General features: G+C 39.1%; 1 protein-coding gene across 1 annotated transcript in view; it reads right to left on the minus strand.

Annotated features, from left to right (window-relative positions):
- Window positions 1–23,546, minus strand: part of ADAM22 (ADAM metallopeptidase domain 22) — a 132,839-nt gene that overhangs the window by 94,367 nt on the left and 14,926 nt on the right. Inside the window, exon 2 of the mRNA XM_040062556.2 lies at window positions 22,533–22,609. The gene's annotated coding sequence lies outside the window, so the exon portion shown is untranslated. The remainder of the gene's footprint in view (window positions 1–22,532; window positions 22,610–23,546) is intronic.

Raw genomic sequence — 23,546 nt, forward strand, 5'->3', positions numbered from 1 at the left:
TAATATAAAAGCATTTGACAAAAGTGAAAGGGGATAAAATTACATGATTGATACCTGATCCCTAAATACTCTACTTCTCCCTCTTCTTCCCTTAAGATCATTAGAGTTCACCTTTTAGGAAAAAAAGGCAAACAAAGATTACTGAAAACTGACATTTTCCCTTTCCTTCAGTTAGAGGTCTCATTAGCAAAACTAGATCTGGACGACATGAAAAATGCAGCAGATCCAAATCCCCTGGGAACGCTCTTAATTTCACAGTCCCCCACCTCCAAATTCACTGCTTGAGCCCTTGCTGGGCAGAGCAGAGCAGCTGCAACCCTGCAGCTCAGCCCCAGCAGCTCCCGGAGGTTACGCGCAAGAGGGGCCAGAAGCAGCTGCGCAGTCTCTGCCCGCTGGCAGGGCTCACACGCGGGCTCCCGACCGCGGGGGTCGCAAACCTCTGAGCTGCCAGCATAATTAATCTGCCCAGCGGCTCAGGCCCTGCAACCCTTTTTTTCTCAGAGCCATCAGGGCCAGATAAATTGGTCTGGTGGTGACTACGCTCCCAGCCACCACTTTCCCTTGATCCTTCTCCACGGAGGTGCGCCAGCTACAGAAACCAAAGGGTGACCACTGGAAACAGGCTACAAAAGCCATGTGGCCGTAACCATCCCTGCTGGCCCTCTTTCCTAGGTTTTCCTTTTCCACAGGCAGGCATTTAGTGCTTCAGGTTCATGGATACACGAGCTGTGGTGGTTTGGCTGGCTGTGCATTGGATAGCCACGAAGCACACGGATCACGGATCTGGTGTTGCTTGAAAAAACAAGAGTAGCTGCAGTTGCACAGTTCAGCTGAACCCAAACATACTATTCCCAGAGGAAAAGGTTTTTCCCTGCACTCCCCTGACATACAAAGGTGCCAAGGTACTTTCACAGCCAGATTGGGCTGTGCTGTGTCAAAATATAAGGCAAATGTGATGTACCTCTCTCAGCAGAGGGTTTATTCAGTTGTTTTGGCTGGGAAGGCACTTTGCAAAGGAAAAATCTCAGTTCAAAGACAGGAGATTTGCTCTAAAAAAGGAATTTTGCAAAAGACGTCTGGAAACTGAAGAGACAAATGTGCTCTGTTCCTCCCAGAGACCCTCCTGGAAGCAGTCTGGGTAGGATTTTCTGGGGTTTTTTTAAGCTCACTCTTGTGGTTTTTTCCAGTACTATAAGTCTCTATTGTTAACTTATGCATTATTTAAAAGATACTGAGTTTAAAAATAGCTCTAACCCACCAAGGGAAAATGGAAAAAGCAGTGAGCTGAAAGCCACAGTATTTCTCTTGCTGATTGTTTCAGCACGCAAGACATCACAGCTTTCTCCCATTTTCATTTCAATTTAGTAGCTGTTTTTGACATATGCCCACCCATTTTCACCATCAAAGTATCAGAAGAAAGCTCATTCCTGAGGGTGCATAGTACAAGTCTCAGCACACCACTCAGATAGCAAATTACTGCTACGATACTAGGTCCTGGGATATATATCTACGTATGTTAAAGCCTTCATGTTTGAAAGTTCTGCATTCAACCCCCATGTTTTGAGTCCACCTATTAGGTGAGCAGCTTGCACTCTTTAACATGTTCATGCCCACAACACCCTCTCAAGTTACAGATTGTCTGCTACCCTGCTGGACAGACATGGACCGAGTTACAGTGGGATGAAGTGATTTCCCAAGACTGTGGGTGAAACAATGGTACATCTGGGGACTGCCCACCCTCAGGGGTGGTTCTGGCTACTGGATCACCCTTGCTCTCCCTTCAGCTGCAAACAACCACTAGACAGGCAGGACGGATGGGCTACGGAGGCAGCTCAAACACAGAAGAAGCTCTTGCACACAGTAACTCTACACTATGCCAACAGCCACCTGGGGCAAGCACCAATCCTTCCTCAAACACCTGAGACAAGAAACATATGTGGGACCAGAACCTGAACATCCTAGGGCATCAGGAAGCAATTAGAAATACTTGAGACCAATCTAAAATCGATAATGATTCTGACTCTCTATTTCATTTGTAGATTGAAATCCAGAATAATCCAGGTCTGGAAGTACTTAATAATCTTATGTTTATAAAAGTAGCAGAAATGAGCTTCACAACAGGAAAAGAGCAATCCTCACATAAAAACTATGTGCACATCAGAACTACAAGATTGTTCCACACTGCAAGAGAAACATACATATGTTGATTTTAGTCCAAAACATTTCTCTGGAGTTTAGCCACGTACTGATCTTATACACACATTAAATGGTGTTTGTGAATGTTTACTCCCAAAGAAAGGAGAAAAAGGAGAAAAGGAGAGAGGGAGGCACACAGAAAAGCTACCTTGTTTAAAATATAGCAGGTTGTTTACATACCTCAAAATTCATCATGTGATAGGTATTCCTTCTGTTGAGTATAAATAATAGTTGGAAACCTGCATGGGCAATAATCTATATGAGAAAGGTACAAGAAAACAAAGCCATCACTCTACAAAAGAGCCCGTGGATAACAAGAGCATTCTAACATTTGAAACCATATAAATCCAGCCCCAAATGAACCCAAGGCCTCTGAGGGAAAAGAACCATCACCATCAAGCTCCTAACACACATCTTGGGACAATTCAAGAGAGGTAATGAGGATTAAAGCACTCAGGCTGCTGCAAAGAAAATTATTCGATATTTATGCACTGAGAAGAGTCTTAGAGAGTCCTTTCCTTACACAAGTTTGCAAGCATGGGGACTGTTGCCTTATTTGTTTTATAAGTCACCCCTTGTTATAGAGGCAACCCCCCAAGCTATGAGGGATAGCAGAAGTACTGAGCGTGCAGCGAAAACACCATGAGGCTTCTAAACATAACAGTAGCTAAGGACAAAACAGAACAGAACAAACAATGTTTGTGTATAAATATGCCTGTATTGTCACCTTGAAATCTCCCCTTTTTGAACCCAGAAATATGCTCTGCAGTATTTTTGGCAGAATTGGTACAAGACTAAGGTCTATACAGAGAGCAGTAGCACCGTAGTTCAGCAGATACCACATGGTACCTGAAAATTCAAAAATTAAGAGAACCACATTAAAACTTTAACCAAACATTGGGGGCAAGATGAAAAATTCCTTTGATTACTTAGATCCTTTTGTCTCCAGCATGGAGAGAGTTCATTCTTTCCAAGTGCAAAAACATAATTTGAAATTAATGTGCAATAAAGTTAAGGGACACAAATGTCCTGGACCTGAAATCCTTAGCAAAAATAATCATGTGTGAGGAGAAACAATCCAGCAAGCAAGCTAAGAAGATAGTCAGGCAGAGTCCCAAGGGAAGAAAGAGGAGAGGCATTGCTGAAAAACAGTCACTTGTGGGACTGCAAAAGCAGTGTCATGCTGCTCTTGATGTCAAGCCAAGTAACTGCAGCACTCATACTGAAAGAGTTCAAAGGGGCACCTGATAAAGGGTATACCTTCCTGCACCAAGTACTCTCACAACAGTTGGAAAGTGACTAATTCCACACACCTTTCACTTTCAGCATCATCAACTGAAAATTATAAGATCCTGCTCATTCAGAATAGGACACCGGCTTGAAAAATAATGATAAAAAATGTCATCAAAAGTTGCTAAACCTCTCCTGGTTTCTTACCAGACATTCACATTGAGATTTTGGGGGTGTTGACATTATTTTAATACTGTTTTTTCATATCTGTATTTTGTGCTTAACATTCTTTTTATATTTAAAAATAAATTAATTGTAGAAAAACTTTTTAAAAATGCATTGCAATTAAAAACTCCAATAACCCTGAATGTTATAAATAAGTTCTATTCGAATAATCTAGGTTTTAGTTACTTAATTGTTAAGTAATTTCATTAAGATTGTTAATGCTAGTTCTGTATAAAAAAATTTGCCTTATTCCTGTTTTAATATTGATTTATCACCTTATTTACTTGTTTGTTAATTAAGAATTCACCTTATTACCTGTATCTCTGCTCCCATTCGCCCGATAGTGTCTGAATATGCAAATAAAAAGAACACTGGAATTCTGGGAACAACTCAAGAACAAGAGACTCTAAAAAGCAGAAAACTAAAGTAAAATCCAGGACTCAAGTCGCACTTTAAACTAGTGCAAAAGGTACGGGGGTCCGCCGAAGCAGTTTTATTTAGTCGCTGTGACCTGAGAAGGAGTCACCCATCGCTGGATGACCCCTGATCAGCGACGCGAAACGGACTCCCCGGCAAGGGGAAAAAGCCCGTGAGGGGGGGTGGGAGTCCCCAGCTTTGCTGTGGAGTGAAGCTGTGTGTACCTCCTCCTCCGCGTTGCCAAGAGAGCAAGCAAGCTCTCCCCCAAGGCCAAGCTTGATAATAAAGCAACATACAAAAAAGAGCAAGTCTCTGACTCTCTCTCTTTTTTTCCAGAACACTGAAGACGTTAAGTTTGTTCTAAGGGAGAAAACGATCTTTATACAAAGGGGACTAGACAAGACTACTCAATCTTGCACTTCACGTACACCACTAAAGCCAGCCCTGGCATTGTATTAATATAATCTCATTGCCCATTTATTATACAAATTAGAAATATGACTATTTATTTGCAAGTTACTAAACAGGGTCACCGTTTGAATAAAAACAATTATTTCAAGGCATGGCATGTATCAGTAAGGAAAAGAAAAGCAAGAAAAAAAACATAAACAGGAGTTTATCTGTTCACACCATCTAATTCAATGCAACTTTTTTCAGTCACTAAAGCAGCAAATTCTTGTTGTAGTTCAGACTGATGCTAACACCGGCTTAATCATTAAACAGCTACCACAGGTTACTGAAACATTTCTCTGTCTCAGTTTAGCATCTCTCCAGTGTCAATTCTCACACAGTAACAGACACCTAAGGGAACAAGACAGCTAGAGGACCTGTTTTAAAAATCCCTCCTTAGGCTGATTTGCTGGAAAACCCCTCAAATCAGGCTTCCTCGCATCCCGGGTAGATACTCTGAAGACTGGGCAGGTGAAAATCTTTTGATTTGCTATACACACTCGACTGCCATTCTGCAGCCAACGGCTCTGGTCTCCCAGTCAGGATGGCAAATTTGGTCCAAGGTCTAAATCAGGCACTGGGAATTCTCCTTCCCATTAATGAAGAATCTTGTATAAACACAGAAACATTTCCTACTCCAGTTTACTGATAGCTGTGTCCCCAGTTTAAAAGCAAGCAGGCAACCCTGCTTTACCCATTTAAAACAGCATAAAAATACCATCTGAATCTGCTGCAAAACACCTAACACAGCTTCAGCCTTTTAACTTCTCCACATGGTTTCTCTGTATATTGATTATTCCTAGCTCTGGCTTAGTCTTTCACTGGCAATTCAAATTCCTTTATCTTATAGCTCCTTTGTAATGAACTAGAAGGTTTTGGTTGCCATATGGTCTAAGTGGAGGGGAAAGGATTCTTGATTTCTAAAATGCTCCTCTGCCAGCTCCACTGCTGACAGTGGTGAGGTGTCTCCCACAGACTGGTCTTCTGCCTCTTCCCTTAAGTAACAACAATAAGCCACAGCAAAGGTTGTCAGCTACATGCAGAAACCCCAGGGAAAACCTGACTGCACAGTTACAATACCAGTACAAATACAGCTTAAAAATTATACAAATGTTTACAGTGTCCCAGTAGGCAGTTTCTACAGACAGCTGGTATTTAGAACCACTGTGCTCTGGTTAGGGTGTTAATTGCTCACACAGACTTGCAAAATCCTAAATGCTTTGGTAAGGTGGCAGCACATTTCAGGGCCTGGGATCTCAAAGGTGCTCAAACACTGGCCTCTTATTCCCACACGGTATTTAGCTCCTTCTGTTTGGCTTTCCAAGGTCAAGTGAAAGAGACTTGCTAATAATTCCTGTAACTTCTGTACTTTGAAAGCAGGGAGATGCACATTCCTGGAATATGCAATCCACCAAAAGATGTTTTAGGTCTAAAGTGAAGTTCTTTTATCAGGATGCTTGCTTGCAGCTCCTGCTGAAGTCAACCAGAACTACTAATGTTCACCCAATGGCAAAATTTGACATGTAACATTATTTTATGCTATACACAAATCTAAATAAAGATAGTATGAAATGCATAACTGAAAACCAGCTACTAGATTTGGATAAAGCAAAACTGAAAGACAGCAGTTGTTCAAGTGCAGGAGCATGTCTTAGTTTCCCTTAGCCCTCGTGTAACTCCATTACCATTGTCTTTTTCTTATGGGTGATACAGCTGGAAGAAGAAAATTAAAACATCTTTTGATATATTTTTGTTTGAATAACACACAGATTTCTGCCTAGAAATATTTAAGGAGTAGTGGACCAACAGTATAGAGAACAACTCATGATTTTTTCATTCCCCAGCCACTCCCCCAAGACCCACACTGTCAATTAGATAGCACCATGGTGGTATTCCTTCTCCCAGCATGTGTAGGAAGGAGCTTTGCTATCAGCAACATGGGGTGAAAGGATTATGTCTTCAGTGATTGACGCTGACGTGCAAACAATTCTGAAAACAGAATATGTTATATGCTTTCCATATAACAAAAATACTGAAAATGTTCACATCTTTCCCTTGTTGAATGTCAGCTTGAATACTTTTCTTATTCTTGGTGGCACAGTAAAGCATTAGCATGTTGCTGCCTTGATTTGTCCATAACAGAAAGAGGTGCAGAAGGAAATAAAAAAAATCTCAAACACTTTGTGCTATTCTATTGTACTTAAAGGCAAGGGCAAACCCTTTCTTAGGACAGGCTTTGAAAGGACCAAGCAATAATAGCTTTGTTCATTTAGTGAGAAACAAGAGTTGCTTTCAGGAATCATCTGCATTATTAGCAAGGTGTAAAAACTGAAACCAAAATAAAAGTAGAGTATTTAATATAAAAATTTCCCTTTAGAATTTATCTGCAAAAATAACAGAAGTTGTAAAGATCTTACTCCTCAGAAGTGCCCAAGTGCCACTTGTTCAATCTGCTCATTTGGGGTGGGGAGTGGGACAGAAAGGGAAAGCAGAATATTTAAAAGAATCCTGCTAGGAGGTACGCGTTCAAGCTGATCTCCCATATGAGAAGCCAAGCCCAGAATTTGCATTGCCTGCCTTGCTCTTCTGTCTGCACACTCGGACAATGTCTAGACAATTCTATTGTAAGTACCAGACTTTCTGTACTGCTATTAGGAGCAGGAGCCACTCATGAATTAATTAAAGTCTTAAATGCATTCCTACCTGTGGAGAGAGAGGGAAGGAGGGCAGAAATATCTCTGTGTTTATATGTACCTGTAAGTGTGTTTGGTTTTCTGTGTGTGTACACAGATCTATTAAAAACAAAGCACAGGGGAACTTACTACAGATACTGATAGAATTCATTGTGCTCTTTGTGAAGAACTGCCAAATAATAGGTGTTTCTTTGGACTTTCTGACAGCTTCAGCCCATTCCAACTGAATTTCATGATTAGATAATAGTGGAACTGTACTCCATGGTGTAATCCATGGGCACTACACCATGCACCAACATGAAGGCTATCACAATTCCAAGAAAGATAGATATAGATATATAGCTATAGATATAGATATATAGTTATAGATATAGATATAGATATAGATATAGATATTAATGAAATATCTAAATTTAACTTTTTTTTTTGATTGAAGATAATTTTCTGTACAAAGTTCAAAAAGTCAACAGAATCAGCAAGTGCTCTGTATCCCTGAAATTTAACCTAGAGGCAGCTTAAGGGGACATTCAGCAAAGTTTTCTCCCTTGTTTGTACTTACATGAAAAACATGTTTTAGTGGATATTTATATGAGAGATATATCCACTAAAAGGACAGAGGAAGAAGGAAAAGAAGAAGGTAGAAGGAAAAGAAAATACACTTTTCAAACATTTACTGTCAAACACTTATTCCTATATTTCAACAATGAGTTTATCCAGGAATAAGTTTGCAAAAAAACCCGAAAATTTAAAATTTAACAGGCCATTTGGGAAGAAATGCAACAGGATGTCAGTGAAATCTAGATTTAAAGGGCAGAAGTGACATCAGACAGGAAACCTGTATGCTTGAGCCTAAAGTGCTGCATTTCTGCTGTCCAGACAGAGCAGGATGGGGATTAAGATGAACTCAGATGGGCTTCACAGCACAAAAGCCCTAAAAACACATGCAAGAACCTGGTCCTCAAAGGAAAGGCAGAAATTCAGATCAGCTCCTAGTCTCTCAGATTCCCAGCTGCAAAATTGTGTCAATTATACCACCAAATGTGGAAAACAAACATATTCCATAAGAAGTGATGAATTGCATCTCTTCAGTTCCCACAGTCTAGCTGAGAGACAGGCAAAGGGAAAAGCAAATTTTGACTAGAGCATAGCTGCCTAATTCAAGTGGCAGTACATTACATATTTACAGGCCAATGGAATATAATTCTATCTGGCTATTGTAAAAATTCTAGCACACCAGAAATCCATTAGCAGTGATGTTCTGGCAAGCCACCAAAGAGAAATACATCCTCTTATAGCAAAAAAGAAATGAAGATCAAAGAATGATTATGGATAAGTAGAGGCTAAAGATCAGTGAGCGAGCTCAGAAAATACATTGTAATGCAAGATTTAACTACTCTTCCAGAAAGAGAAAGACAAAAGAAACCATCTAACTCTGTACCAAAGCAAAGGCTATGCACATATCAAGTAAAAGTTCCAGCCATCGTTTTTCATTAACACTGGAAATGTATTTATATTAATCTCTTTAGCTGGACTTGGCAGCTTCGTTACAGTATAAAATTCAGCTTGATCTTGTTGTTTCTCTACAGCTCCACATTTCGTTATTGCCACTTACTGATGAGCAGCTTAAGTACAAAATACCAAATTTATTCCTGGGTAATTTCTAGGAAGTTTCCTCTGTAATCAAACTGGCCACCTGACATAGGCAGAAATGCTTTGATAATCTGATGCCTTTGGACGGATTACCATCTCTCAAGTCATTGGGAGAATCCTCCTGCTTTTATAATTAAGCAAAAACAGAGGCGATGCTAAAACATATGGCTACAAAACAAAAAGCATTTTGTCCATTCAGTGATAAAGCTGTCCCTTTTAGGAAGTGGAACTACATCAGTATTTTCTTACTTCCTCGCTCTGAAAACATGTATAATTCTATTATAGAAATATCATATCAAGCTCATTTTTTCTCCTTTCCCTCATCAAAACTTCACTGAATACTACCTAAATTTGACAGACCAAATGGAAAGCATGATTCATTACAAGAGCAATAATAAGCAGTGAGGCAATTTTAACTTTACTGTCACCACCGCGGCTGTCCCTGTGAGAGGAAGGCTGGATGCCTGCCACATGGAATTACCACATTTACAGTCAGAAATGGCACAGTTTTGCTCTTAATGAAATGTTCTGCAGAGGGAAAATCTTTAAGATGAGGTGTTTAGCTATCTCTACCATGATTTAGTCTCAGAACTCTCACTGTGGTATATCTGATAACATGCAACCAAGACCCTAAAATCTATCATGCCCTTTGGACATGAATGCTTTAAGGCTGTTCTTTTGAAGCAAATTTCACATCTTTGATATTTAGGCCAACCTTTAGCATGTCATCAGGAAGGGTTTTACTTCGGGAGATGGATACAGAATTTGCAATTCTTCCTGTACATTTTTACCCTCCCCAATAGATTCTTCTACAAGAACAAGGAGATTTGATATGAGGTAAATAAAACTGGATAAAAATAAATTCAGCTATTAAAAAACTAGATTTTAAGTGGTTTCGTTTCTCTGAAGAAAGAAGAGAAGAAGATCAAGGGAAAATATTTTTTTTCTTTTCAAATGACCTTTTACATCTCAAAAAAGGGCAGAAGCCCAATTTAGAAGAAATATGTCTTTGTAGGTCATCTTTAATAAAAATACAAGATTATTCTTCTTCATCATCTCACTGTATATCACACTAGATGACAGCATTTTATTTCCTTTGGGATGCTAGAAATAAAGTAAATGGAACAGAATAAGGACAAAAGATAAATACTCTTTTAACACTGGGGGGGGGGGGGGGGGGTTGTTGTTTTTTTTGTTTGGTTGGTTGGGTTTTTTTGGTGGTTTTTTTTTGTTTTGTTTTTTTGTTTTTTTTTTTTTTTAAGAAAAAGAGCTAGTATCATACAACCAGTACTTCAGCCAGTTGATAAAGGGATCGGTTATGGCTTAAATGAATTTATTTCTATTTCACAGTAATACAATCAGATTCCATAATCCTTCATTAAAACACTTGAAAGAGAAAGGCTAAAAAGTACACCTTTTGATAAGGTGTACAAGTAAGGTATCTCTCACTGCTTCATTCATCTACTACTATTTCATCATACAACTTGGGCAATAAAGAATTAAAACCAAAATAGGAAGCAAATAGATATCTGAAGAATTTTAGAGACATGGTGAATTCTGTTCAAATCAGAATAGTCAAAAGGAAAATTTGATTATAATATAATTGGAAAAACAGAGAAATACATGGGCCCTTACAGAAGAATCACAATAACAATGAATCACAAACCGTTAAATTTGAAGGCCTGCAAAGTATCAAGAGTCCAGGGGTTTGAATTGTGAGAGTATGAGGTTATAGCCAAGTATAAACCCTCACCTGCAGTACATAAACACAGTATCTTCTGGTCATGCTGAAGAAGTGAGATGTTTACCAGTAAAATATTTGTCTACCACAAGCCAGTCTACAATTCCAATGCATCCTCCAGGGTGAAAACCCTGTGACCAAAGGCCATGCCCCTGGCTCAGCCAAGGAAGCTGCTGGGAGTAGTGGTACCGGTGGGACAGGACACAGCCCCGAGTGGGTGAGGGGAGCTCCTGGCTTCCTCAGCCACAGCACCTCTGGGAAACAGGGCAAGGAGCAGGATCAGTATTTCCAGTCAGATTTGCATTTGATAATTGGTGCTTTGGGATTTGAAAACCTGACTTTTGTCCATGTTTTGGAAGAGGAAAGAAGTCTATCCACATAGAGGGGTTATTACACTGGGGTTATTACCTGCTGCTTTTCATGCTAATACAGCCAGGGAGCACTGTGTGAAGCCTTTCAAAACAAAGCGCAGAATTTGATTTGTTTGTGGTTTTCTTCAGGGGAACTCTTTCTGCACTAAGGTGACACAATTGTCTGCAAATGCAGTTTTACCCAGTAGCAGGTCCCAACCAAATGCAAACAATCACATTAAAAACCACGCCATACAGAATGTCTGGCAGGAGAAGCCTGTTTCCAGCCATTGAGTGAGGAAACATGAGCACACCCATCTTGAATCTTACTAGCAAAACCCTTCAAAAAACGCTATATAAATTTCACACAACCACAGAAAGAAAGTGCTGTGGGCTTCAAAGATGCACCTTACATCTGTGATAGATATTGCAAAGAAAGCAAACAAGTCCAATGCTTAGCTACAGCAGAGTTTGTGTGTGCAAGCAGAGCACTGTTATTTGCTAGCTAAGATGTTCCATATGTTAACAACACATTGTTTTAATACCACCTATTGATTCAATTTCTGGACTAAAAAGATATTTAAGAAGAACGACTATCCTGAATAGAAAAGGGCTGAATAACCTATTCCTCATATAATCTTACAGAATTAAAAACCAATATATGTATGCTGATGATATTTCCAGACATCCATTAGGTCCTCCAATTCCCTATCAGAAAGCATAACAATTTTCACTATTTTTGTTCTTCATATCTTAATTCCTAGCTCCATGCATCCCTTGCCTCCTGGTCTAGAAAAGTAGATTTCAATTCATTTCACTGCTTAGCTGAGGAAAGTATTTAAGCCCCAAGCTAAAAGTCCTCCAGCACTTCCTCTGCTTCTGTAAGTGCTATTTTTACAGAAGGTTATGATGCCAAAGGAGTTCTCAAGGAGAAAGTAAAAACCAGGGCAAAGTGGCTGGACAACTTTGGTTGTAGGTTGTAGAGGTACATGAAGGAAACGGTATCAGCAGGAAGGATGCTGACTCAGGGAAGATACGCCCTACAAATGATAGCAGAGAAAATACCTGCTGTTCACATTCCACTTCATGCATTTTTCTCTTTACTACCCTCTTCCTGTGTTTTACTCTGCCTACTCTTTATAAGTACCCATTCACAGGACTGTAGCAGAGTTGTAGCCATGGTGGTCTGAGAGTCTAAGTGGCAGAAGGCAAGTAAGAAAAAATAATTGCTCCTATTAGACCAACTTGAGGGCTTCCACTTGCTTTTGTAAACACAAATCCTATTCTAGCTGTTAAACCATAACCCAGTAATGAAATTGTTGGAAAGGTCAAGGGTTTGTTTTGTATTATTTACCAATGTGGCAGTAATCTAAATACAAAACAAACATTCAAATAAAAACTCTGGTGCTTAAACTGAAATTAGCATATAAAGACATAATAATTCCATTTCAGAGAGGAAGAGTAAATCCAGAAATTACACTTTGACTATCATAGCCCCGTTTACAGGATAAATCAAAAACAATTTTTTTCTTGTAAAATCTCTCACAATGTCTAACAGTTACTGGACTGTTGAAGTTACAGTCACTTGGAGATACTTGACGCTTAGAAGATAAATTCATAGATGCTGAAACATTATTTGATTCTTTCCCTAGTTTGAGCCATTTTACTTAAAACACACTATATATAGCACTGATATATTATTGATCTGTATGTACGAGGCATCTCTGTATATGTATGTGTAAAATATATTTCTCCTAAATGACCTGGTAATCTAAGGTATATCAAGAAAGACAAATATTATGCTAATAGAATGATAATATCTCTTTGGGATAATTAATCTTTCCTTTTTCCTACACAAACACACACTCACAAATATACACTAATACATTTTCTATAATTATTTTGTGTCACAAAAATAAAGACTGTAGAAAGGCAATTTACTTAGTGCTGATAATTCCATATGTTTTAATCACTCTACTCTAAACAAAAAAACATTGCTTCCAGTAAATGAAATTGCCCAAACACAGTACTCTTTATCACATCCACTGAGGGGAAAACAAAGGAATGGACTTCTCAGAAAGCTTTTTAATGAGTCAGGGAAGTATCTTATGAGGAGGTGCACAGTGAAACACTTGGAAATAACAGATAAATTAAACAAATTATGTTTTGTTCTCATTTTAACCAGGATGCCAATAAAGCACTCACTGGAATTTCACAGACGTCACTTAAACTTTTCATATCCAACTGAAGCCGGCAGCAAACCTGTGCTGATTTCAATGGTGTTTACCATTAGCTGGTACTAAATCAACAAATCTATTGACAATAGTAGAAAAATAAAGGGTAACAGAAATTAGTTAAGCTAAAACTATATTTGAATATAAAAAATGAAATTGAGTTATCAAAAGCAATTTACCCTTTCAAGAGATGTTTTATGCATATGTCATGGGTTAGTACAGTTTGGTTTTTTAGTTATAGAAAAATGTATAATAATTCTCCAGGTCAGGACCTGGGAACTGCTTTAGAAGAGACAGGGACGTATCAGAGAGTTAGCTGGAATATTGGCATCTGTTTTGACCACTGAAAATTGTTAGCTGCGACTTTGGGAAGTACCATATAAAATCCCTTGATTTCCTGTAGGTGGGTCCTTTTTCTTCTTCCTTTGGCCAGAGAGAGACAGATAACATCGAGCTGGGCCTGCTGCTCCCCCCTCTTGGGGGACGGGAGCTGGCCTCAGGCCTGGCCGGATTCCATTGGCTCCCGGTGAAGGGGAGGGAAGGAGAGGTTGCTGCTTTACAACAGCTACTTTCTTCAGACTTCCCTGGAGCAGGGAGAGATCTCTGCTGGGCCCTGATAAGAGCTGTGGGCACCATTTGGGCTGAGGCCACCCCGATTTACACCGAGGGGTGGGCTGAGAAGGCATTTATGATCCTGCCTGGGTTTTTTATGATTCCGGACTGCCCGAGTGCTCCAATCTCTGATGTTTCTGTGAGTTCTTCCTCCCTCACCAGGCCTTGAACATCTAACACCAGGAGCTACAGAGGGAGAGACAAAGACTCCGAGCAGATTTAACTCTTTCTTAGCAACATGAAGCTTCCAGAGCTTAGCCCTTCTCTGAGAGAGTAAGAAAGGACAGAGTGAACATAAACAACAACAGCATGAAGTCAGTAGAGCAAGAGTGAAAAGACTGTTGGGACAGAGGGTTGAAGAGTTGGTTGTTCTCTTCTTACTTGAGCCATGGAAATTAACTCTATATTTAGATCATTCCTTTAAATCATGGGAAAGATATGCATTTGGGGAGATGATTGTTTAAATTTGTGTGTGGATTTAAGCAAAGGTGTTTGTGATGAACTAAGTAATATCCTATAAGATGCTTGAACAGAGATAAAGATGAGAAGCCCCCTGCACCAGTGAAGAAGTGAGAAGATATCTCTGTACCTTGACATAAAAAATCCTTTGCTTTGGAGTTATTCATCTTTAAAAGGTGACACCCCAGTATGCAAAAGTCTAAGACCCATGACCCATAAGCAGCTTGGGGACCTGCTAATGGGAGGGGTCACAAAGGCAGGTTTCTCCGGGCGGTTGTTTTTGTGACAGTTTAAAACCCACAAGAGAACTGTTCTAAGTTGTCAGTGGGATCCATGACTCTAAGAAAGACTCTTCCCCTAATGAATTGATGAAAGACTATTGTCAGATAGTGAAACTGACTGAAAATTACAAGTTTTGTCTCTTTATGTTGTTTTGTAAGAAAGTGAACAGTTTGTAAGGGGAGGGAAGAGTGTTTTTGAAGTTTCATTCCATTTTAGTTTTTTTCCCCAACTTTCTTTTTTTCTATTCTTTTAGTGTATGTTAATAAACTATTTGTTAATTTTAAGGTTGAGCCTGCTTTGTTTTTCTCCTAGTCTCTCTCCCACAGAAAGAGTAAGTACCAAGACCAAAATTTAGTGAACGTGAAACCACTACAGCATAATAGAACAGTATACAAAACAAACTGAAGGAAGGTAATAAACTTACAGATAATTGACATAAGTTTATTGAAAATTATTATTGTCCAAATTAGCTAGGTATTTTTTTGCATGGCTTTACAAATTCAAAAGTAATAGTGATTATATAATAAGATTAAAGAACATTGTTCATATTTACTAAACAGTCAACTCTAAGGTCAGAAAAAGGAAGATTAAAAAAAAAAAATGTCCTGGGCAAAATTCAGGAGCAAAGTAAAGGAGGATTTCAATAAGAAATGCGAAAGCTGTGCTACCTTCGTACGTGACACTGACAAAAGGCAGTAGTGAATGTACAATTCAGCAAGGATACTGATACACTGAGAAGATCATCGAAAAGACAAAGAAATTATTAAAGGTTTTAAAAGGTACCATTTTATCAGAGATCCAGGAGGTCAAATTTTTTAATATAACAGAAAGAACTGATATACTATATATACTGAGGTAGGAGGAAAGCCCAATGCTACAGGGCTTTATCAGACTGAAACTATGGTTCAAATGTTTATAAATTAGGTTAATTAACAATCAAAACAACTTATATTTTGACAAATTCTTAAGTTTCATACTTCTTAAACACAAAAATTAAACAAAAACCAAAAAAACATATAAACAATCACAAAGGCAAGAACCCTGAGTGGTGATGCTACAAACAGGTCTAACTGCATAATCCCGGGCAACTTTCCCAGTATCAGGATGTTTATTGCAACACTAGTAAAATTTTGCCTCAATTTTGCCTTACCCTTTATCTTTCAGCCTAACCAGAATCAGTTGTCAGAAATCTCAGCAGAACCAACATTTTTCATTAAGCATAAAAGAATCTGTGAGTCATTCAAGACCAGCATGTACAAAATATGTGTTAGTAACAAACAAATAATTCCCCCCGAGAGAACAAAATCAACATTTGAAATAAAGCAACAGTATCAGCAAGAAAGTTCTTCTCAAGTCTGCATAAGTTTGCACTTATAACCATAGTAGCTTTTCCATCACTGATTGGGATGGGGAATGACTTCAAAGGAGGGCTGAGAAAGAACAGTCCTGTTGGGGTCCTGATCACAGAGCACATGACAAACATTACTTAACAAATAATTCAAAGATAGTGCAGAACACAATTCAGTACCTCATTCAGAAACTGAATCCAGTCTATATTGTGCTACACATAAATTGATAATACATAATACAATTAAAGTTTCAGAGCACTCTCATGTGGTGAAAAAGCCATTATTTTAAGTAAGAATCAATTACTAAAATGTGATCATACCCAAGTGGGGCTCCACAGCCTGAATGCAGCATGAACAAGGAAAGTAAACAGAGCTTGAATTCCTTTGATCCCAGCAAATTGTAGCCACTTGTGAGAAAAATTGGGACTATGCGCAGCAAAGACATTCACTAAAGTAACTTATAAGGGAATGAGTTGAACCATAGGGAGGCCCAAAAGGGCTCAGAGGAAGAGTGGTTCCTCCTCAGGTTTGATCTGACCATCACTAACACACACAGTTATCCAAACAGTAACCAGGCATAACTACCAAAGTGACAGGGACCAGAAAGCACAGAGCACTTGTAGAGGTGGAAAGGCAGAGAGGTTCTCCCACTCCCCTCCTGCGGGTGACCAGGAGAAGCACAAGACTCCCAGGGACAGCACAGGAGAACAACTCACCAAAAACTACAGTAGTCACAAACAGTGTAACTGCATTTTTTAAAACACTTGGGGAAATTAATCCATTTGAATTCCACAGAGCCAAATATTTACAGTTTAGAGCAAATTTAGGAATATGGTTTTCATTTACAGCTTACATGACACATTGGTATTAGTATTGGAGACCATTTGCCAAGAGAAATTACAGGCAAAGTTTCAGCAGTTTGTCTCATAAAAAGCTGGCACTTGTCTGTCAAGTTGCCTTTTATTTTGCTTCCTTTTTCAGAATTTTTTGATGAAGTTTACAATTTGATCCTGTAAGGTTTGCAAAACTCTAGTTAAAAGACATTCCTAATAAACATTCCCCACAAGGCATGAGGAATGTCTGTATCCTTCTCAGCAATAGCTGCAAAAAACATTCAGTGGTAAATCAAAACAATTCAATTCCTAGGGTGCCAGGAACATTCCAAAATCACTAACCAGAAATAATTTAAATGAAGATTGACATGTACAAAAAAAATCTATCAATATTTTCTTTTTTGCTTTTTGCCTACCTTTTAATAAATTAAGAAAAAAGGGTGTTTATTTTCCACATAGAGAATAGAATTATTGAAAAGTTTTTAAGAATTGCCTCATATGTAATCTTTCAGCATTCTGAAAGTGGTTGATCATGCCAGCCATCAATTTATACAGCATGCCGGTCCTCGTTCATGGCCAGGTGTTCAGCTGGAACAGATGATGTGAGAGGTTCCTGAAGTGGCAGAGTTTCTGATCACATCTCACCCAGCCTACTACTTCTGCATAGATTAACTTCCACTAAACCACAGACCAAAGGAATTAAATTTGTGTTGCAGGAAGAGAAAGCAGCTGACAGTTTTGCTTCATCCTAATGACTGTCTGTCACCAGGAAGGACAGTGCAGTCCCAAAGCACTGAATATAAGCTTGAAATACTTATTTATGCTCATGACACTTCAGAACACTTCCCCATCACTACAAACCTGAAGATCCCATGGTACCAATGTGTTCACTCTCAAAAAAAACAAACCAAAACAAAACAAAACAAACAAAAAAAAAAAAAAAAAAAAAAAACCAAAAAAAAAAAAAAATCCACCAAACCTACACAATATGGGAGGGCTCTTCTTGTTATAACATGAGGAGACAAGGCACATGCAGGTGGTCAGATGCTTCAGGGAGGTTTCTGAAGGCCAAGGAACTCCTCAATGCCCACGCTGCACCTCAGAAGTGACCACATTTCAAACTCACACTCAGGAAACACTCTCTTCTTGTCTCCATGATGGGAGACACTACAGCCTTTATACGAAGGGTGATGCTGCAGCAGCCTCTCTCGTGCCCATCACAGCTCCCACAAAGTGAACCTTGGGTGATCCCCCCGTGTCAGAGCTCGTCCACCCCCCAGACAAGCACAAACACTACAGTTTTTCTGACTATCCATCCAGCAGCACGCTGCTTCCAAACCCAGCCCATGACCACAGCTTGCTTTGGGCCGTCATGACATCAGGTCTCAGCTGCTTCACCCATGAACAAACATGCCCTGGCTCTAAGACAGCAAAAGGGATTTCTATGAGCAAAAGGGATTCAAAGAGGCTTTTGGAAACACGTCCCATGTCCTGATGGGCTCTGCTGTTTAATCACATAGTTACAGTACAAGATGAGAGTGTAAAGATGGTTGTGTGACCGCATTTAAGAAGTAATATTCTGCATGAGAAAATAAACAGCCATTTGCTGAGCAACAGATTCCACCGCACCATTAAAAGCTTTAAGGGGAAGGAATCAAAATAAGGAAATGAGGAAGCACGCTTCATTGCAGTGTGACTCCTGCACAGGTCTGGGTCAGTGGCCGGAGCTGGACACCTGTGGAGGGGGGGAAGGCGGGAGCAGCACCTGCCCGTGCTGCTGGCCAGCCCTGGCTCTGCCATTGCTGGGGGCACCACTAATCAGGATGGCCGGAGAAAAGAGCTCTTTAGGTGCAGCCCTGAGCACATAAGGACACCGAGACAACAGACTCATAAACACACCAAAGCCACTTATGCACCCTAACCTCTGCCTAGGAGATTAACCTTTTAAAAACACAGCTGATTCGATCTGAAAGCTCCTTTGTAAACGCTACAGCCAGTTGAAAAGGCAAGAAAAGTTAAAAAGAAACATTGCATCTTAGGAAAAAGCTCATTGTAGAAACACTATGGCAACTCAGGGGAAAAGAGGAGGGAGAAAAAATGGTGATATATATATGGAGAAAATATCACCATCACTAGCAAAAGAAAAAAAAAAAGAAACTACGCCGTAATTTTAACAGCTTATTATTACTTTTTGTTATCATTACAGGTAATACTTCAGCATATTTTACATCTCCATTTAATGTCAACAAATATGCATTCACAACTGGTTGAGATTCAAAATAAGCAAGAAGAAAGTACACAGATTTCAGTGTTAAATTAAACTGCCACAATTAAACTGCCACACTTCAATGCCAGTTGGAAAATTTTTCATTTCCTTCCTCTCACTTGCATCCAGGACTTGCAGAATGCTCCTGTCCTGGGCCTCAGTTTTCCTGATGTGTGAAATATTGATGTAAGGTCCATTTCTTTATTTTCCTGCCCAGTCCTGCATCCTCGCTGCTTGTTTCACTGCAGAAATCAGTGAGCCTTTGGGTGCAGGCCACTGTTGTGGGAGATGGCGGAAGAAGGGAAAGTTGCTTCAACTAACACCCCGAATCAATAGTAACACACAAAGTGAAGAGGTAAAACAGAAAGTATCAGGCAGTGGGGGAAGAGAGAAAAGTGCACTGTGAACATTTCTGCCAGCCTCAAGTGTGAGCGAACAGAAAGTTGACGAGGAAACAGTTAAAGAAAAATAAGAAATTTGTGCAATCCCTATGCTGGTGGCTGAGTGGACAATTATTCCTGATGGGAAAAGATGACAAAGAAATGTGTGTCTCTAGAGAACTGAATAAGAACAGAGATGGAAAATACACAAACACAACAGAATCTAAAATAAAATAGGGTACACACCAGGAGTACATATAAAACAGCACAGCCAAATGCAGCAGAGGGAACAGAGAGTCTGACAGATAAAGATATGGATTTGAAAAGAATAGAGAAAATAACATCCGCATGGAAAGCAGCAAAAGAAGGAAAAATATTTGCAGACAAAAATCTGTAGTCAGGAGCATATTTTAATTTCTGATTTTTTTTTTAAGCTTCCTGTTTGCTACTCTCATTTTCATTTTGAACTTTTTTCCTCCATCAATTGAGGAACCATAAGGGAGAATGAACACTTTCACTGTGACTGACCACCACTGGTACTGTAACTACAGATGATGAGATGATGCTCAGGTACACTAAGCTTTAAACAACATAAAGACTGCAAGAAAGGAGACTGACATAGGAAAGGAGTGTCCTTCCTCTCTGATAACCTATGCATTTTAAATTATTTCTCCCCCTGTGTCCCTCATACCTACTTTAACATTCCTCAAATGTGTATTACACTTAAGAGCTAATTTTACCACAGGGCCCCATTTCAGAGTGCTTTAGATATTAACAGAAGTTCAGTTATGAATACTAAACTGATACTTTTTCCAGAGGATAACTAAAATCTTGAACCTTGCTGCTTACAAGAATTTAACTGCTTTTCAACTGTAGAGATACTATGGTCTAAATATACACACAGAATATAATATGGAGATTAAGAACTGTAAAAGAAAAAAATATTTACAACCTTCTGAATGAAAGTTTTTTTCACAGGAATGATAATTTAAAATACATTTTAAATGTTGCTCTGGTATACCTAGCCCTCTTTTTATATGATGATCTTCAAATGATATTCCAGAGGTAGCTTAAAAGTTGATTTAAATATTATGATAGAAGCCAAACTTCTTGATTTCCTTGCAGCCTCCTTCTTATTTTGCACAATTTGTGACAGAACTTCTTTCATATTATAAAAAGTGTAGCTCGTCAAGAAAAGTTAATATTAAGTTGGATTCCTTGGCACTCTTAATAATAAAGAATTTTGACAGTCTTATCGTACACATACTTGTGCAACATCATCCAAAACAATAAAGGAATGACATAAAACAAATAAAATGTTAAACATATGTTTATGTGTCTATGTGCATATGTGCATAAACAAAAAATTCTACCTACAAGTTTCCTTATAGATACAAAGCTGCAACTCATAAAATCAAAGCCTTAACTTCTGCTTTCATAGACCACTAGTAAACATGCTTACTTTTTTTAAGATGACTTGAAATTTATACTGTAAGGACAATACTGATCTTTTAGAAACTAAGTATAACCACAGCATTAACCTGCCAAATTAAAACAGGTTTGTGCAGCCTACTCTCAGTAAGGTATAAATACGTATACAAAATTTCTACTTCCAAGAAACATTTCAGTGTCAAGGATTTGGTGCATTTCAGCAGGAAATTTTTCCTCTGTAACTCTTTTAAAATACAGTTCTAACATAGCCTCTTGCCTTCTCCTTCCAGCAGCACCATGTCTCCACTGTCTGTGAGCAGCAGGGATTCACATGTGTTTTTTAACTAATGTCAGTGTATGTAAAGAAATTGTCACTGTTTCAAGTATATTTGCAAGCAAAAAAACGAACCTGAAATTTGAGTGGGTGTCATTGCAACCTGAACAGTTCCTCTTTACAGCAGAAGAACTTGCAGTAATTGCATGCAAACTCTTACACCAAACCACAAAACATTGTGTTCAATTATTAGGAACTGAATTACTTAACAAAATGCTTCTATTTACTCTATTATTTATTCTCTTTTCACTTCAGGACAGAAAAGCAAAGCAACTTCTATGTTAAAACAGCTGTACTACAAGACTACTTCAAAAACTCATTAGTGAAAGCCACACACCAGATTTCACTGTGAGTTTACTATTATTCAATCTTTCCCCGCAGACTGAAGATCACAGTGCTACTGCCTTATAATGCTTCTCTGTTCCAAAAGCCTGTGAACACATCTGGGGAAACTTCATTCCCAAGTATTCGCTGTTTTTTGAGGATTAGCTGCTGTGCAATTGATGTATCTTCAGTATTTAATGCTGGGTTATTAAAATGCTCAGAGCTACCAGCTTTTGGAAAATCCACCTTTTAATATCCAGAGAGGCTCTGTGTGAAGTTCATGCTTTTACAGTAAACTGGCAGAAGCAAGGCCATACCTGCAGTGCTGTGTCCAGCTCTGGACTCCTGAGAACAAGAGGGAAACAGAGCTCCTGAAGCAAGTCCAGCAGAAGGCAACAAAGTTGACTAAAGGACAGGAGGATCTCTCTTAGGAGGAAAGGCTGGGGGAGCTGGGCCAGTTCAGCCTTGAGAAGAGACAGCCGAGAGGGGACCTCACCAGTGTGTTCAAGTATCTGAAGGGAGGGTGCCCAGAGGACAGACCAGGCTCTTCTTGATGCTGCCAAGCAGTAGGACAAGAGGCAAAGGGCAGAAACCGATGCGCAGGAAGTTCCACCTCAACACGAGGAAGAACTTCTTTACTGTGCAGTGCCCGAGCACTGGAACAGATTATCCAGAGAGGCTGTGGAGTCCCTCGCTGGAGATATTCAAGAACCATCTGGACACAACCCTGTGCCGTGTGCTCTAGGATGGCCTTGCTTGAGCACAGAGGTTGGACCAGACGACTCACTGTGGTCCCTTTCAACCTGAACCATTCTGTGATTCTGTGAAGTGAAATTATACTACTAAAATATTAGTTATACTGGAACAGCTACCAAGTAGTAACAATGGGAATACCAAAGCCTACAATGCTACTCAAGAAAGTCACAGGAGAAACTAAAAAATACCACTGCAAATTAACTCAATAGCTAAAATAGTATTTTTGCAATAATACAGCCTCTAAAAACTCCACTGGAAAGTTCCATTTCATGGGCACCAGGTTTTGGACAAATGTAGTATAAGATACAGTCATTACTTACTGGTTTAGTGTCACATCTAAGATGAAAGATGATCCAAAAGCATCAACCTGGAAGCTGGCTCGAGCAATGTGGGTAGACTGCAATATGGAAAAGACCAGAATTATTATTTAGTCATGGCAAAGCCTTTTGTACTGGTTTGAGAATGCAGAAACAAAATATATACAGTAAGAAAAAATACGTCATTAACCAAATAAAATTGAATTGAAACAGACAAAGCAGTCTATGATAATGAATAAAGGATCAGTTTTCTTAATCTATGAGTCTTATTCAAGAAATCCCAACAACACAATCTGTGATTCAGAGTAAGCCCCCATCTTAACCCATCTACACCATAAGAAAAGTTTCTTCAAACTCCCATCCTGGGCAAAACAGAGCAAATGGAAGTGAGACCTCCCCTAGCTCACGTATTCCTCACACTGACTCTGGACACAGACCAGAGAGAACAGCTGAGGCATTACTGGCTTGGTCAGACAACTGTACTCTCACAAATCTCACCAATACTGCCTGAAAGAAACTGTTCATTCAGACAGACTCTCATACAGCAAGGGGATAGCAATGGGCTAAAATATAATTAGCTGCTTTTTCTGTAAAGCTCTGACTCACAACCCTCTAAAAGGTTCCCAAAATTCCAAACTCTTGAGCAGCTACTAAAATCAAAGAAAAATGGGTGGTAGAGAAACAGCTTGCTTGCTTGCTTCCTTTCTTTTCTTCCTTTCTTTACCATATTTTCCCCAAACTAGTTCCTTTAATTCAGTCCTCTAGCAGGCAAACACAGGAATACTTCATAACTCCCAACTGCCAGAAACAGGGTTTTATTCTGGTTCTAGTGGAAGAAAATACTCAGCTATCTAATAGAAATGCAACAGTTGTTTTTAGACCTGAAAACACACAAGAAACAGAACAGCCATGTTATTTAACTAATTAATAAGAAAAACTACTTGGAGACATTTTGGAACAGTATCGATTTTGTTCCTATTTGGTTTCCATTGAAATGTTCACATTAAGATTTGAAGC

Source organism: Hirundo rustica, chromosome 1, assembly GCF_015227805.2.
Source record: "Hirundo rustica isolate bHirRus1 chromosome 1, bHirRus1.pri.v3, whole genome shotgun sequence".
Classification (NCBI taxonomy): Eukaryota; Metazoa; Chordata; class Aves; order Passeriformes; family Hirundinidae; genus Hirundo; species Hirundo rustica.